We start from the raw sequence: 16,145 nt of genomic DNA, 5'->3' as shown, positions 1-16,145 counted from the left end.
CGAAAGACTTGGGGTGCCGGGGAATGGGTCTGGGCAGCTTCTCTGAAAGAACTCAGGCTCTAACCATCTCCAATCCAGCAAAGACATTGATTTGGACATTTAACTGAGGGCAAAACACTGAGAAGCTGCTCTTTAAGGGGCTGGGCAACCCAGCAGAGAGATGTGAGCTTCATTTAGGGAAGGAAAAGGAAGCACAGATGGAGAATCTGGCAGCAAATCGGAGGCTCTCAGGAGATTGTGCCCTGCTGTTACACCCTGAGCTCAGGTATGCCTGAGAAAGGGCCCTGGGGAGGATTCACACCCTCTTGTTCCTGAGCAGCGGCAGCCCCCTCTACAGGGGAAAAGCAAAGGGTCCTTTTAGGAAGTCTCTGAGAGAAAGGGGGAGAATTACCGGGGCTGCAGCAGCAGCTGAGACCGAATCATTCCCCTCAAAGCCCTGGGACCCAGACTCCTGTGGGGCCCCGAATGAACGTCTCAGTTTCCATAACTGTTCCCAGCTGGCAAGGGCATAGAACGGCTTCTGCTTAAAGGCTTCCTCATGAGTGGTGGAGGTGGATGGGAATTGCAGCCCAGCAGCCTCCACAGGTGGGAGGACCAGCCTCCACAGGTGGGAGGAACAGCACCACAGGTGGGAGGAGCAGCCTCCACAGGTGGGAGGAGCAGCAGCCACAGGTGGGAGGAGCAGCATCCACAGGTGGGAGGAGCAGCCTCCACAGGTGGGAGGAGCAGCATCCACAGGTGGGAGGAGCAGCCTCCACAGGGGGGAGGACCCTTCCAGAGGCTGAGGCGCTGATAGATGTCTGTCCTGTAGGTCCCTCTGAAATCCAATTGAGACTTGTCTGGAAGACACAAATCTTATTAAAAGGCAAGGACTAAATCAAAAGCAGAATAATAATTAGGAAAGGGTCACTAGAGAGGACAGTAGATTCCCCAGGAGCTTGTCCCCAAACCCTGTCAATGTAGCTGCTGATGAAGGTCAAGCGTCCACCTGACTTCCCTGGGAACGGGTCAGCCCATCGCTCAGTTGGATGGAGGGTGTGGATGCAAACACACCAGGAAGTATTGGCCAGAGCAGAGACCCCCTTTAGAAGCAGAGAGGCAGTCTGAAGTGAGGCAGTTGCCAAGGTGCCCAGCAGCTGACTGCTGTCAGTCTCCCTAGACCTCTGTAAAACTGAGGAATCTGCATCAGGAAGAGTTTCTTTTTTCTGTTATAAAATGAGCTCTGTGACCTTCCAATTTATCATACACCACTGAGGTTTTGGCTGACCTTATTTAATGGTAATTTGATCTTGGTATTTAAATAATTTTTGACAAGAATCAAATATTTTCTATTTTTAAAAACAAAGGTTCTGACAAAGGTCTCATTTCCAAAATATATAGAGAACTGACCCTAATTTATAAGAAACCGAACCATTCTCCAATTGATAAATGGTCAAAGGATATGAACAGACAATTCTCAGAGGAAGAAATTGAAACTATATCCACTCACATGAAAGAGTGTTCCAAATCACTACTGATCAGAGAAATGCAAATTAAGACCACTCTGAGATACCACTACACACCTGTCAGATTGGCTAAGATGACAGGAACAAATAATGACAAATGTTGGAGGGGATGTGGGGAAATTGGGACACTGATACATTGCTGGTGGAGTTGCGAAAGAATCCAGCCATTCTGGAGAGCAATCTGGAATTATGCCCAAAAAGTTATCAAACTGTGCATACCCTTTGACCCAGCAGCGCTACTACTGGGATTATATCCCAAAGAAATACTAAAGAGCGGAAAGAGACATATATGTGCCAAAATGTTTGTGGCAGCTCTTTTTGTTGTAGCTAGAAACTGGAAGATGAATGGATGTCCATCAGTTGGAGAATGGTTGGGTAAATTGTGGTATATGAAGGTTATGGAATATTATTGCTCTGTAAGAAATGACCAGCAGGAGGAATACAGAGAGGTTTAGAGATACTTACATCAACTGATGCTGAGTGAAATGAGCAGAACCAGGAGATCGCTGTACACTTCAACAACAATACTGTATGAGGATGTATTCTGATGGAAGTGGAAATCTTCAACATAAAGAAGATCCAACTCACTTCCAGCTGATCAATGATGGACAGAGGTAGCTACACCCAGAGAAGAAACACTGGGAAGTGAATGTAAATTGTTAGCACTAATATCTGTCTGCCCAGGTTACATGTACCTTCGGATTCTAATGTTTATTGTGCAACAAGAAAATGATATTCACACACATGTATTGTACTTAGACTATATTGTAACACATGAAAAATGTATGGGATTTCCTGTCATCGGGGGGAGGGAATAGAGGGAGGGGGGGATAATTTGGAAAAATGAATACAAAAATTAAAAAAAAAAAAAAAAAAAAGAATCAAATATTTTCTTTTGGAGACATAACATTCACGCTCATCACTACTATTCAATACCGTACCAGAAGTGCTTGCAATAGCAGTAACTCAAAAGCAAAGAAATGGAAATTATAAACAGCAAAGAGGCAAACAATAAATAAAACAATGTTTTTTACAGATGATATGATTGTTTACTTAGAGAACTCTACAGAATCAATTAAAACTTAAATGAAGTTTTTACTAACATCAGCAAGACAGGAGAGAGTAAATAAACTCAAACAAGTTATCAGTATCATATAAATTATCAATAAAATCCAGGAGAAAGATAAATTCCTTTGAAATTACATATAGTATGAAGTAACTAGAAGTCAACCTGCCAAAATACAGATAGCAACTCGGTGAACACAGGTCTCTCTTTACATAATTAAAAGCAGCTCTAGACAAGGGGAGAAATATGAATTACTCATCGCCAGTTCAAAAATGATAATGCTGCCTATATTAATTTACTAATACAACGCAACAAAAATCAAAATACCACTGAATTTCTTGAGAATATTAAAAAAGGATAACAAAATTCATCTGGACAAACAAAAATTAAGGCTATCATGGAAATTAGTGGGAAAATTGGGAAGGAAAGGGCCTAGCAGTGCCAGATCATAAAACTACACTAGCAAGCCCGTATGATTAAAAATGTATTATTGAGTAAGAAACAGAAAGACTGACCATAGGAACAGATTGGGTATACAGCATACAGGAGCAAAAGAGCACATCATCCATTTCTTTGACAAAGCTAATAATCCCAGATATGAGAAAATTCACAAGTCAACAAAAGCTGCTGGAAAAATTGGCAAACAATGTAACAGAATCTGAGGTTGGAAAAAGGTTTCACAGGAAACACAAAAGTGAAGCTGAAAATGGGTATATTCCTTGGATGTATGGGCTACCATCATAAACAGAGAAGCTCAGAAGAAAATGGGAAAGAAATCATGACCAAGCAAACGACAGACAGGTTCAAAAGAAGCTAAATGGACACTCTGGCTGACATAAAATTAAAAAGCTTTTCCACAAACAAAATCAATGCAGCTGAGACTAAAAGGGAAGTGAGAAGTTGAGGAGAGAAAGCAGCATAGTCCTTAACTTTTTTCAATGAACCATTCTGCAGATATTTTACATAATGTGAATTTACCCATGGATGTGTAAAAAGCCAGAAGGGAGGCAGGAAGGAGACTGTGCCCCTGTGGAGCCAGCACATGGGCCAATGACACATAAAGTCTGGATGTACAGAATCAAGAGCAGGAGGAACACTTTCTTGCAGGGCCAGCCCCAGGACAGCCTGGCTGGAACTGAAAGGAAGAACATGCCACGAGGCACGGACATGGAATCCTGTGGCATGGGACAGACGTGGTGCTCCAATGATGGACAAAACATCCAAATGCAGGGGCCAGACTCTCAGGTGGGCGGGTGCATTGAACGCAAGTTGTCCTGCATCAGTACTGGAGGTCTTAAGGCAAGCCCGGATCAATCAGTGGTGGTGGCCATCTCTCTGCAGATCTATTCTTCTGCTTTCTGCTACAGAGAGTTTTTAAAGGTTTGGGGGGGCCACAGAGTACCGAACTGAAGGAGAGGAGCAGGATAAGATCCCAGTATGGTACAGAGGTGGTTTGGGAGAATTCCTTGCATACAATCCAATTTGCATAATGTGAGTTAAAATGAAGCAACATCCGTCTGTAGTCCATTCTATTCCTATTGAGTTTTCTATACAGGTCTTTTATATGTACAATTTCTAAGTCATCTAAGTTTTATTATTCTCCTTGACTTCTTTTTTATGTATTTCATGGTTGTATTAGGCTAGTTCACACAGGAAAAGCTGAGGTGCCCTGCCATTATAGTTTTATTTTCTATTTCTTCCTGTAATGCGTATAACTTTTTCTTTAAAATTTTGAATCCTATGCCCTTGTGCACATATCTCTTTTCTGACACCATTGACTGTGGTTCCCCTAAACAAGAATTAGCCGGCATGCCAATTTACCCTTTCAGTGAGGCCGAATTTTACTCTGCATTTTTTCTGACATCATCATTGCTTCCCTTATGTTTTATCCTTCATATGAGATATAACAGTTTCTGCTTCAGCCCTCTAATTTCACTCTGGTTCTCTCTTTCTTTCCAATGTTTCTTTTCAAAATACAAAAAAGAAGAAACAAGCATAGTCTGGAAGTTCTGGTTTCTAATTCATTTTACTGCCCACTTGCATTTAGCAGTGAGTTCATCCCATTAACACAGTCATGATGTATTTGCTTCTGTTTTTCCTTCTCTCTTTTTATCCCATTCCCCCACTAGTTTCTATTTTATACATGACCACACCATACTTTTATCTGCCCAAAGTTTGTCACCACTTTTTCCTTCTCCTCTCCCATTTCTCTACTTACCTTTAGGGTAAAATAGATTTTTTTGACCCACGGAAGAAGAACATATAAATACAGATATAGATACTTCCCCACTTTGAACCAATTTAGATGGGAGGGAGGTTCAAGGATTGGTCACTCCCCTCATCATCATTTTCCACTCCAAGGCAAAAGCTCTTCCCTGAATGCTTATTTTATGAGATCATTTCCTCCATTATTTCTCTCCCTTCTACCATCTGCCAGGGCATCCTTATTTCTCACCTATCAATTTTACATCATCCCCAACCAGACGGATCACTTCCAAAACCTCTTTCTAGTTTGAATGCTTCTACCTGCCTAGTAAAGATAAACCTCATAGGAGACAGGGTTATCGTCTTCCCTTCTAGAAGAGGACACAGGGTATCAGTAACGAGTCACTTGAGGGGTCTCTATCATATTTACCTTTGAATGTTGCTTTTGAGTCTTCAATGTGAGACTCACATTTTCTCCTCAGCTCTTGTCTTTTCATCAGGAATGCTTCAGCGGCCTCTATTGCATTCAATGTCCAATTTTTCTCTTGCTGTGCTTCCCCAGAGAGGAAGCCCGTAGTGAGTGGAGTGTTCCCAGAACGAGTGTCTTCTGCCACAAAGATGTTGTCCGCTGAGTGATGTCCGTCTAGATGTGTTTCCATAGAGAGCAATCCCGAAGTAAGCGGTGTAAGACAGAAACTGGAAAGCCTCTGGGCAAAGGAACCGACCTTTATCAAGGGAAACAAGGTGAGGTCTCAGACCGTGCTGGACGGACCATAGAGCCCACCTTTGTTTCTCTCAAAGGTTGGTTTCTTTGTCCAGAAGTCCTTCCCAGTCTCTCTCTTACACCAGAATGTTGCCAGAGAGAGTGTCTTCTACCTCCATTGTCTTTGCCTCTGAGTTCTGAGAGTAGAGTAGGTGCGTATCTCCAAGAGGGTTGTAATTGAACGATTCTAATAGTATTTATCTTCACCCATCAGCATTTCATCTACAGAGTATTCTGACATTAAATCCACAGTGTCTTTTCCTCAGAATCTTCAGAGATTAGATGTGCTTCCCCTGAGAGGGTAGTAATTATAATGTTTTCAGAAAGACTGTCTCCATCCACAAGTGTTTTTTGTGTTCTCAGTATTAGATGTGATAACATTGAAAATAAATCTGTAATAACCAGACTGTTCCAGAAAGCCTAAGCCCTACCACAAGTCTTTTCCTCTCTGCAGTATAGAGTTGTGTTGATTTTTTTCATTCCTAAAACACAAAAGACCACTCGTCACATGGCATGACTCTCAGGAAGCAGAAGGAGAGGGAGGGAAACATGGCATACTGTGGTGTAAGAAACAGGAAACCGCATGGCATATTTTTACATGAGGGGAAGAATCTAAAGGTATTAATGAAAAAGTGGGGAGGAAGAACAAAAAGGGCTTTTCCTGCAGCCTCATTCCTTCCAGCTCTGCAGCTTCAGCATCCGGGCTTGGCTTGAGACCTCCAGCACTACAAGGGGAGCCTTTGGCTGGCTCTGCCACTCAGCCTCACGTCTGGCACCTGCTTGTGTGCCTCCTGTCCATCCATGCTCAGGTGCCATGTGTCTTTCCTCAGTCCACATGTTGCTTGTCCTCTCCTTTGTGGGGCGGTGGCTGGCTCCTCCTGCTGCTCCCGTCCTTCTCTTGCTCCTCAGTCCCCGGGTCCGTGTGTCCTTGGATCATCTCCCGGCCCCCTCCCTTCCCAGACGCACGACTCCCTTCCTGTCTCCCTTTCTCCCTTGAAGCCGAGTCCGGGGGTAAATTCACTTTACTCTAAAATTGCTCCACTAAAGGTTTGCCCAACAGTCCACTTACAGAAAGAGGGAACTGTGTAGAGTTGGTATAAAAAATCGATGCCTCAGTGCAAAGCAGTTTGGCAGAATTTTGATAGAAGACCAATACCTCATAGCACATAGTAAATTAAACTGTAACAGAATACATGGTTTAGCTATGATAAATGAAAGGATAAACTGGGCCTATGAAATGATGAATCACTGTAATCACTAATAAGTACCTTAGCTGAAACCTCCACCTCATTAATGTATTCATTCACTCAGCTATGGATTGACTCCTCCAATGTGGCCGGCACATACAAAGCCAGAAGGGCTAAGTGACGAGCCACAAGCCCACGGACAGCATGGTCGTAGGCTCTGGAGATGCAAACACTGTTACAGACACAGTCCCTAACAAGACAAGCTTGGGTTCTGCTAAGACAGAAAATGTGTAAATGTACATGAGAAGAAACACAAATGCAAAATGCAAGGCAGTCTGGGAGCAAGGCTTACAGCAGCTTTTCAATCAAGAAAGGCTTCATGACATAGTTGGGGCTTGAACGGTGTCTTAATTGCTAAAGATAGAGGGCCAGGTTCAAAGTCAGGAAGGCTCAAATCTTGCTTTAGACCCACGTCAGCGGCATGACCACGGTCACCCCGTCTGACCTCTTAGCGCCTCAGACTACTCTAAGAGCAGGGACGCATTCACCTGGGGAGTCACTCTTACTGAAGGGGCAGACAGAGCAAAGAATGCTTGCCTTGGACGCTCGGCCTTGTCCTTGCCCAAGGCCACATGCTCACCAAGTGCCTGAGGCTGCCTGTGAACAGAGGTCTTCCTGACTCCCCGCCCAGTGCTCTAACCCCTGAACCCCCCTCTGGAAGCCCCAGAAAACTGCTGGGAAGCCATGGTTGAGGAGGATGCCATGCAGCCAGGGAAGGAGAAAGAAAGAGCTCATTGCCAGGGCTCTGAAGTTCTGCAGGGTCTCAGTCCTTTCTGAATTCACCACCTGCCCTGAGGAAAAACGCCAGTTGTTCTGTCTGAGACAGGACCGTCCCTAGTCTTAGTGTGTGGTGGCTGCAAGGGAATGTGAGCAGGCCCTGTAATTCCACAGAGAATGCAAACTACCTTTAATGGAAAGAGGAAGAACAGTTCCAAGGAACCCCGAGTCACACTTGCTCTTGATCCCCAGTCATTCTGGCTTTTAACCTTTTGTGTCCCCCTCCCAGCAAATAGCTTACCTGGCCCGACGCATATGTGGGGATCTGTCCGTCTCCCCTTTAACAGTCTGGGGTGGTCTCGAGTGCAGGTTTTCTTCTACAACACAATTTGCCCCAGTAATCCTGAGAAACTGAGCTATACATTCCATGCTGGTGAGGGCTGCTTCTTTCTGGGGAGTCCAGCGCCTTCCCATGGGGGTGGACTACAATTTGTGCCATTCCTTGGCTGCTCTGTGTCCTTCCAAGATGGTTTCCTCTCAAATATAGACAGAAGAGACCCAGAAAACCCTCTCAGCATTGAGATTAATGAGCCCAATCTGGCACTAACACGGGGGAGAGTCTTAAAGACTTGGTAAGGATCACACAAATTGTAGGTATGGGAGGCAGGATTTGAACTCAGTTGTTTCTGATTCTCACCAGTGGACACAGAGCAGCAGGTTGGCTTATGAGGGTGTAAGGTATCTTTTCAGGGTCCCTAAAACCTATGAGGCTTTAAACTCACCTTCCCTGACTCCAACAAGTCAAATCTCTCTCTCTGTCTCTCTCTCTCTCTCTCTCTCTCTGTGTCTCTGTCTCTGTCTCTCTCTGTCTCTGTCTCTCTGTCTCTGTCTGTCTCTGTCTCTCTCTCTCTCTCTGTCTTTCTGTGTCTCTCTCTCTGTGTGTCTCTCTCTGTGTCTCTCTCTGTCTCTTTCTCTCTCTCTGTCTCTGTCTCTCTCTCTCTCTTTCTCTCTCTCTCTCTGTCTCTGTTTCTGTCTCTATCTCTGTGTCTTTCTCTTTCCCTTACACACACACACACACACACACACACACACACACACACACACACACACACACTCCTGGCTTACCTTTAGTGTTCATTGCAACCAGATTTTACCTCCATTCACAGGTATAAAATTCAATCACTTGACAAATGTTGAGCATCTGTGGTGCTTCATCTTTGATGTTGGGTTTTTATGTCATGGGGTAGCTGGGGAAGGTCCCTCTGAAATGGCTCATGTTCCACATGGAGATTCTTGAATCAGCTGATTAATGGCCACACCTGGGCAGCCTAGAGGCCCAGATACAGCAGGGAAGTTGCCAGTCCTCAGGCTTCCAAGCAACAAGCCAGGGGCCAAGCCCCTTACTCTCGATTTAAGAAACTTGGGACAGTGCCCAGTATACCCCAAGAGCAGGGCTCAACTTTCAGTGTTACAACATAGTCTGGAAACCTGCACCAAAATTATCCCCTGAGTGTAGGAAGCTACTGTGCTGTCAGGGAAGATCAAAACACAACATCAGAGGATCATAATGATGCCAGAACATCTACATGTGAAGCCTCAAATTGGTGTGTGGATGAATTGGTCTCAGTCCTTCTGAAAGGGCTCCAAAAGCATTTTTAAAATATGTAACGGGAGTAGAAGGAAAATGGGCAGGAGAAATGAGAGAGATTCACAAGAAAAGTTAACATTTTGTTAAAAGAAGCACCAAAAATCGGACAGACATGTACCAAACGTCAATGAAGCAAACAACCTTAAAAAGTAGGATTTGCCAGACGGCAAAGGAGGAACAAAATCCATTGAAGAAAACCACTCTTGAGGAAGAGTGTGGGAAGTAGGTCAGAACATTCAGAAACAAAAGAAAGTTGAACCTCTGAGCTAATGCAGAAAAGTGACAAACGCATAAAACTTTCAGCAGAATAAGGGTTTCCTAGGCCAACCAGAGAAGTCCAGAAGAAAGACTCCCCTTTGGAGGAGTATCCCCTTAAAACATCCCCTGGAAGAAGCAGGGAGCCCTGGGTTCCAGGTGGCCTCAGGCCCAATCAAGGGGACTGTTACCTCCTGAGACAGCACTTGGGATTGGAGGCCAGGGAGAATGATAAGGAAGTCCTGGAATATCTGCTGATAAGGAATGCCAGGCCCAGCTGTGCTGTTAGGAAAGAAGGAAAAAGCCCACACCCCGGGAGGGCAGAAGCAGAGGCACAGGGTAGCTGCTGGCCGTCTTACAGGAGGGTGGAGTTCTTGGGTTTTGAGTTCCAAGTCAGACAAGAAAACTGAAAGAAGATCCAGAGGCCGAAGCACCATCTCCCTCTCAGATCTAGGGGATGACACTATTAATTTCTTATTTAAAAAAGAGCAACATGGCAGCCAGGGGACACAGTGGTTAGAGCACCACCCTAAAGTCAGGAGGACCTGAGTTCAAATGTGGCCTCAGACACTTAACACTGCCTAGCTCTGTGATCCTGGGTGAGTCACTTAACCCCAATTTCCTCAGAGGGAAAAATCACGCAAAGAGGAAAGAATTCAACTACAGAAAGAGGAAACACTGGGATTTTTCAATAGAAGGGGGGGATACTGAAGGGGAAAAGCTTTTCTTATCCCAAAGAGTTATGGTAAATGGCTACTGTCCAGAAAGAATTTGTAGAAGAACTCAGAGAAGACTTTAAAAATTAAATGAGAGAGGTTGAGGAAAAACTAAAAAAATAACAAGAATCCAACCAAATCCAGAGGCTTATGGAAAGAAAGTAAACCAAATTGAAGAGGAGATCCAGAGTTTTCAAGAAGAAAGTGACTCTTTCACAGTTACAATTTGGCAAAGGGAAGTCAGTAAAGTTATGAGAGACCAAGACATAATAAAACAAAATATTGTCATGATGTAGGAAATGACGAAGTGATAGATTTTTAAAAATTGTAAAAAGATCTGCACTCATGAGGGATGATGTTATCTAGTTTCAGAGAAACAGAACAAACAAGCATAGTACAATCTTACATAGATGCCTACAAATGTATATGTATATATGAGCATGATTATACATGTCTGGGTACATGGATTTGTATACTTATACAAATGTGTCTATGTATCTATGTACATGTATGCGTGTATTTATGTACAAATATATCAGCAGCAGCCATCTTGGGGGACGCTGTGGGGCAAAAAAAGCAAAAAAATAATAGTGTAAAGAGTGCACAGCAGAGAACAAAAGTGAACCTAAGAAGAAGCAAATAATAGATGGTCAGTTCTGAATAAATGTGTACTATTAATTACATATGATTTCTTGAACTGGAAATCTATTATTTCATATTTTAATCCTCTTGCATTCTTTTGTGCATGCGACAGTGTTTTTCCATTTTTGTCTTTCTTTTTCTATATTTAATTTATTTAAATATGTAAAAAAAGAAAAAAATGGAGTAGTGTTTTAGGGGAATGATTTAGGTATAGAAGACACAGTGTTAAATGTCCATAATACTCTACTGTTTGAGAAATACAGAAATCCCATCTTTTTGGAAAATAAGTTGCTATGTACAAAAAGTTCTGGAGAAAACTGACAAACAGTATTTCAGAAACTAGGTACAGTTCAATCCCTTACATCATGTGCCACTTGTTTGTCCAAAGGAATAGAAATTTGGTCCCATCGACCTCACAGCATGTCTTTGAGTCTGGAGGCTGGATATTTTGGTCTCCTGGCCACTTATTTATTTTAGATTTTCAAAACAAACTGCGATATTGAACTCTTCTGTTCCCTCTAGTTCATTGATGATTTCTTGACACAGAGCTTAGAAAAACGAGACTTTGATAAAGCCCATTGGAATTCAGCAGGAGCTACTTGACAAATCCTTGAACCCAAGTCACTCTGGCTTTCACTGAGTGTCCAATAGTAGATGCTAGCTTAAGCCTCACTTGGTCATTGTGTGGGTTTTGATGGCTCAGACAGAGTGTAAATCACAGCTGTTTCTTCTGGTCAAAACACTGAGGTTCTTCCCTCCCCACATTATTATTTTTATTATTATTATCATTGAGTAGGCAAAGTAGAGCATCTTTTGCCTCAATTCTTACATAGCCTTAAATCACTAAATTACTGTTGCCTCGACCCAAGTGAGACATGGGAAAGGCCCTAGCTTAAACAGCCTAAGGTCTCCCCCTGCCTACGGGGCCATGGCCAGTCTGCCTGACCTAGGTCTTGCCTCTGCACTCAGCTGACTCTGGAGTGAGGCTGGGGATCTTGCCCAGCTCTGCCTCCCCTAAATGCAATTCACTTGCAAGTCATGAGCTTCTAGATGCCATTGGTCCTCTTCCAGAAAGAAGCATGAAAACACAATGTAAACAACAAGGTAAGACCAAAATGGGTACGTGATTTAGACATAAAGGCAGATCCCGTAAGCAAATGAGGAGAGCATCCATTCTGGGATGTAATTTTGGAATCATGCAAAAAGTAACAAAAATATTGAAAGCCTTTAAAATAAATAATCCATTACATTACGAGAAGGCACCAATTAAACAGTCCCCATATACTGCAAAAAACTTATAACAGCACTTTTGGTGAAATCTGTGACCTGGAACAAAGTAGACTCTCTCAAGTGGGCATGGCCAGAGGAGGCACGGAAATGAATGTTGTGGGACATTACTATATTGTTATAAGGAATGGAGTGTGTTGAATACAGAAAAGCAGAGAAACATCTCTGTGAAATGATGCAAAGTGACCTAGGCAAAGCCAAGAAAACAAAAATTAAAAAAAATAAATACACACACATGCGTACATACCTGTAATCAAAATAAATTTAAATGGAAAGAATGACAAAGCAAAACTGGAAAGTACCTGTAAGGAAATGCAAAAAACTGAAAAGGATACATGAGAAGACACCATCACCCGTCCTCTTTCTGGAGGTGAGAGATCCACAGGTGTTGCACACGTGCATACCTTTTCCCAAATGTGTGAAACAGCTGAGCTCACTTTTCTTCTCCTCCCTAAAACAAAAAATGGGATTTGTTACCTGGCATGGCCCTCATGGGGAGAGGGCCGAATCCATGGGATACCCTGGTGATGAGGGAAACACTAAACATCAATAACTATTTTTGTGAAAGAGCTCAGTATCTGCAGGACATAATGAATGGAGGGAAGGAGGAAAGGAAGGGTTTAGGATTACTGCTTATCAGGGACAGATCTCAAACTTTACTAAAAATCAGAGACTTTGAATCCAAATGTTGGTCTTGTCTGCTTTTCCTTGATGCAATTGTCGGTTGCTTGGCAAAGCTATTGGAAGGGTTTGCCATTTCCTTCTGCAGTTCATTTGCCAAAGGAGGAAGTGAGGTAACAGGGTTAAGTGACTTGCTGAGGGTACCACAGTTAGCAAGTAGCTAAGACCAGATTTCACCTCAGGAAGATGACTCCCTCTGACCTCATGCCCTGTAGAATTCCTAGGCACCCAGGAAATAATAGGAATTTCTTGAAGACGGCCACACTGCTCTTTGGGTAAGATCATGTGTGCAACCTACATCAGTAAATAAAATAAAATATCAGTGTGTAAGAAATGCAAAGCGAACAGGTGGTGGGACCGAGGAGGACACACTATTGCATTTTTAATAACGGGATAAGGAAAAAGCAGTTTGCCAGAAATGTGATACCTCCTGAACACCTCACGCCAACTGCCACCTTAAATTACAAACGGGTATATGAATCCTATGTAAAAGGGGAATCTACGGCAAATTAGAGGAGCAAAGAGGAAGTTCCTGTTCACTTCTATGGATCGGGAAAGAGATTACGAGAGAACAAGGAACAGAGAAAATCACAGACAATGACAGGTTCATTCTGCTTCTATAAAGTTGCCCAAAGTCCTAATGCAGAGAAAAGAGGAAGCAAAACACTTACCTGAGGAAAAGGACGTTTGTAGCAAAAATCTCTGGGGGGGCTGCATATGCAAGATGGAGAAGAAACGCATTCCCACTTGCAGGATCAAGAATCCTTCTCCCCGAGGTCAAAAGGGAAGGAGAGAATATGTTCAGAGGAAGAAATCCAGGCTCTCACAGGCTTCTGACAAGATGCTCCCAAAGCCCTCACCCAGGACAAGGCCGCATTGAAGCAATTCCCTTCTTTCAGCCGATAAATCGTTTAAATGGAAAGGCTGAGGGACCTCTTTGTTCCACGGCAAGCGCCACGGAAACCTCCCTCTCATCACAAGCCAGTCGGACCCAGCACAAAACAATGAATGCGGCCTGGAAGTAAAAGGCCCCCTACAAAAGAGAAAATACGGGGCGGGGGAGGGGAAGAGCGCTCCCACTTTCTCCTCCCTTTCCCCGGGGCTCTGGGAGGAGACCGGCCCCACCGCGGTGACGTCATAGGACCGCCCCTTCCCGCCCCCTCCTTCTGGGAAGTCTCCTGGGTCTGGAGATGAGGCTGTGCTGGGACCGCATCCCAAGAACGGGAAATTCTTCCCGAAATGTCAAGCGTCTTTATGCCAAACTGAGAGAGAAGCCCTTTTAAGAGAAAAGATGTTAAAGGCGAATATTCTATAAAGGGAGAGATCCTGAGGAATAAGATCACCCCTCCCTCTTTTTCTGAGGACTCCGTATTTTAGCTTGGATTTTAGCACGTTAAGCTCTGCCTGCGGCAGCAAACCTTTCCGTGCCCTTTGATCCCCGAGGTCAGACAGGACAAAAGGATGGAGTGGAAAGCCCCGATCCCCCGGGTTGTCCGAGTTCCGAGCCTCCGGCCAGGCCTGGGCCTGCAGGGACTGGGAACAAGAGGTGGAAGCGTCCATCTGAGACAGGAGAGAGGGAGCCGGCCCCCGCCCCCCGCCCCTCCCCCCCTCCCCGGACCCGCAGCCTCCCAGACTGAGCCCGGAGCCGGCCCGAGGCACCCGGCAGGTGCAGGCACACGCGCGCCCGCTCCCGCCCCCCCCCCCCACCTCCCCTCAGGGACACAGACGCGGCCACGCCCAGGATCTCAGCCACATTCACGTCCCCCCCCCCCCCCCCAAACAAAGGTGCGGATGCTCCGGGGCCTTGTAGCCGCCCTCCCCCACACCTACCGGGCAGGAAGGAAAGCCGGGCGGGGAGGAGGGGGCTTCAGGGAAGGGCTGGGATGGGAGAGGACAAAGGGAGGGGCTGCGGCGGGAGCAGGGAGGGGCCCCCCTCACTCACTGCGGCTTAGGCGCTCAGGACCCTCGGCTCGGTGCGTCCGGAGGACGAGGGTAAGACGGGGGACGGAGGGGTCGCTGTGAGGCGGAGAGGCAGGGCCTGAGTGAGGGGCGCACAGACCCCCCGCCGCCCCGGCCCCGGCACATCCTCCCCTCCAGACAAAGGAGACTGGCACTGAACAGAGGGTGGGAAGGGGCGGCCCTGTGACGTCACCTGCGGGGGGCTAGGCTCCTCCCAGATCGGGGGGAGGGGGGAGAGAGCGGGGTTCAGGATAGGGGAGGGGGCGCTGGGACATTAGCCCGGAGCACTTGGAGCCCCCCCCCTTGTCATTCCTCTGGGCCCTCCTCACCCAGCCCCGCTAGGGGGGGCCCGCAGTGCCTCTCCCCCCCGGAGGGCCCGGCGCTGACCAGGGTCCTGGGTCCCCGGGCCGGGCTGCGGGGCTGGGAGCGGGACGGCCGCTGAGCGCGGCTTGGGGAGGGGGGGGCGGCTCTTTTACCGAAACTGGTTGGGGGAGAACAGGAGGCGGAGGTCAAGGAGGGGGCCCGGGCTCCCCTGAAAGGAAGAGCACAAAAGCTCGGCAGCAGCTGCGAAGCCCAGGCCTTGGACGGGACTTGGATTCCTGAGAGCCCCCAGAGCAGAAGCAGAACGGGGGGGGGGGGGGGTGGAGAGTGGGAGGAGGGGGACAGGGCAGGGGGTCTGGGGGAAGGGCGGCATCGGCTCTTTTGTCCAGGCCTGAGGAGACAGGAGATCAGAACCGGTGGGAAGGGACAGAGGGCCACCCAGGTGCGCATGCGCATCTGTCCTCCTCTTTGTGCATCCTGGGCACTGAATTCTGTGTAACACAAACCTCCCAGAGCCTGGACAGGAGGAAGCCTCTTTGCGGCTCAGACTTCTCTGCCAGGTGACTTCATCCATTTCCTTCCTAAACCACCAGTCAGCTCTAGAATACTCAGTCAATAAAAATGAATAAAAATCTCCAACAAAATATCAAAATGCAAATGATGGCGGCACTGACATGTCTTCCAAGTTAATTAAGTAATCAAGGACCACTTTTGGTCACAAAGGTTCAGGGACCCTCAGGACCAGAACTGCCTCTGGTGAGGTAGCGGGGACCCTGAGCAGCTGCACTATCTGCAGTCTCAGAGACCAGGGCTTCTTCCTGGGAACAGCCAGCAGCCCAGAGCAGTAAAGCAGGGACCACATGTCTTCCTCAATCAATCCCCTGCAACCATGGGCATGCAGAACTAGCTCGGAGAAGAGCAGTGTCAGAATGGCTGATGTGTTGGAGACTGCATTTCCCAAAGTGCTCCCATGTTGGAAACACAGACCAGCTTTAATATAAATATAAAATCAAACGAATAAGCTGGGGAAATGAGCAATTAAAAATTGGGTAAAAAGTCCAGTGGGACCAAGGAAGAGCAAGACACAAACCAGTAGCAATCAGGATCTCAGATAAAACAAAAGCAAAAACAGA

At 46.0% G+C, this 16,145-nt stretch overlaps 3 long non-coding RNA genes across 13 annotated transcripts in view; 1 reads left to right on the top strand and 2 right to left on the bottom strand.

Moving 5' to 3' along the window:
- The window catches only part of LOC141548956 (uncharacterized), a 1,120,676-nt gene that overhangs the window by 228,920 nt on the left and 875,611 nt on the right, over nucleotides 1-16,145 (top strand). The window lies entirely within an intron of this gene.
- The window catches only part of LOC141548957 (uncharacterized), a 1,406,018-nt gene that overhangs the window by 839,152 nt on the left and 550,721 nt on the right, over nucleotides 1-16,145 (bottom strand). For 7 of the 9 annotated variants that reach the window (XR_012484173.1, XR_012484174.1, XR_012484181.1 and 4 more), the window contains one exon: nucleotides 5,207-6,021. The exons of 1 other annotated variant lie outside the window; for it this stretch is intronic. This is a non-coding gene — a long non-coding RNA (uncharacterized LOC141548957). Of the gene's footprint in view, nucleotides 1-4,391; nucleotides 4,536-5,206; nucleotides 6,022-16,145 lie in introns of those variants that run through there. One more of the 9 variants, XR_012484179.1, reaches the window with a different exon arrangement.
- On the bottom strand, nucleotides 6,608-14,298 carry LOC141548966 (uncharacterized). Its single transcript, XR_012484204.1, has 2 exons — nucleotides 13,404-14,298; nucleotides 6,608-13,026 (listed from the first exon to the last, which is right to left on the bottom strand). It is a non-coding gene; the product is annotated as an uncharacterized LOC141548966 (long non-coding RNA).

This window comes from Sminthopsis crassicaudata, chromosome X, assembly GCF_048593235.1.
Source record: "Sminthopsis crassicaudata isolate SCR6 chromosome X, ASM4859323v1, whole genome shotgun sequence".
Classification (NCBI taxonomy): domain Eukaryota; kingdom Metazoa; phylum Chordata; class Mammalia; order Dasyuromorphia; family Dasyuridae; genus Sminthopsis; species Sminthopsis crassicaudata.
Note: the sequence above shows the minus strand (reverse complement) of the source record. Positions and strands in the feature narration are given on the sequence as shown.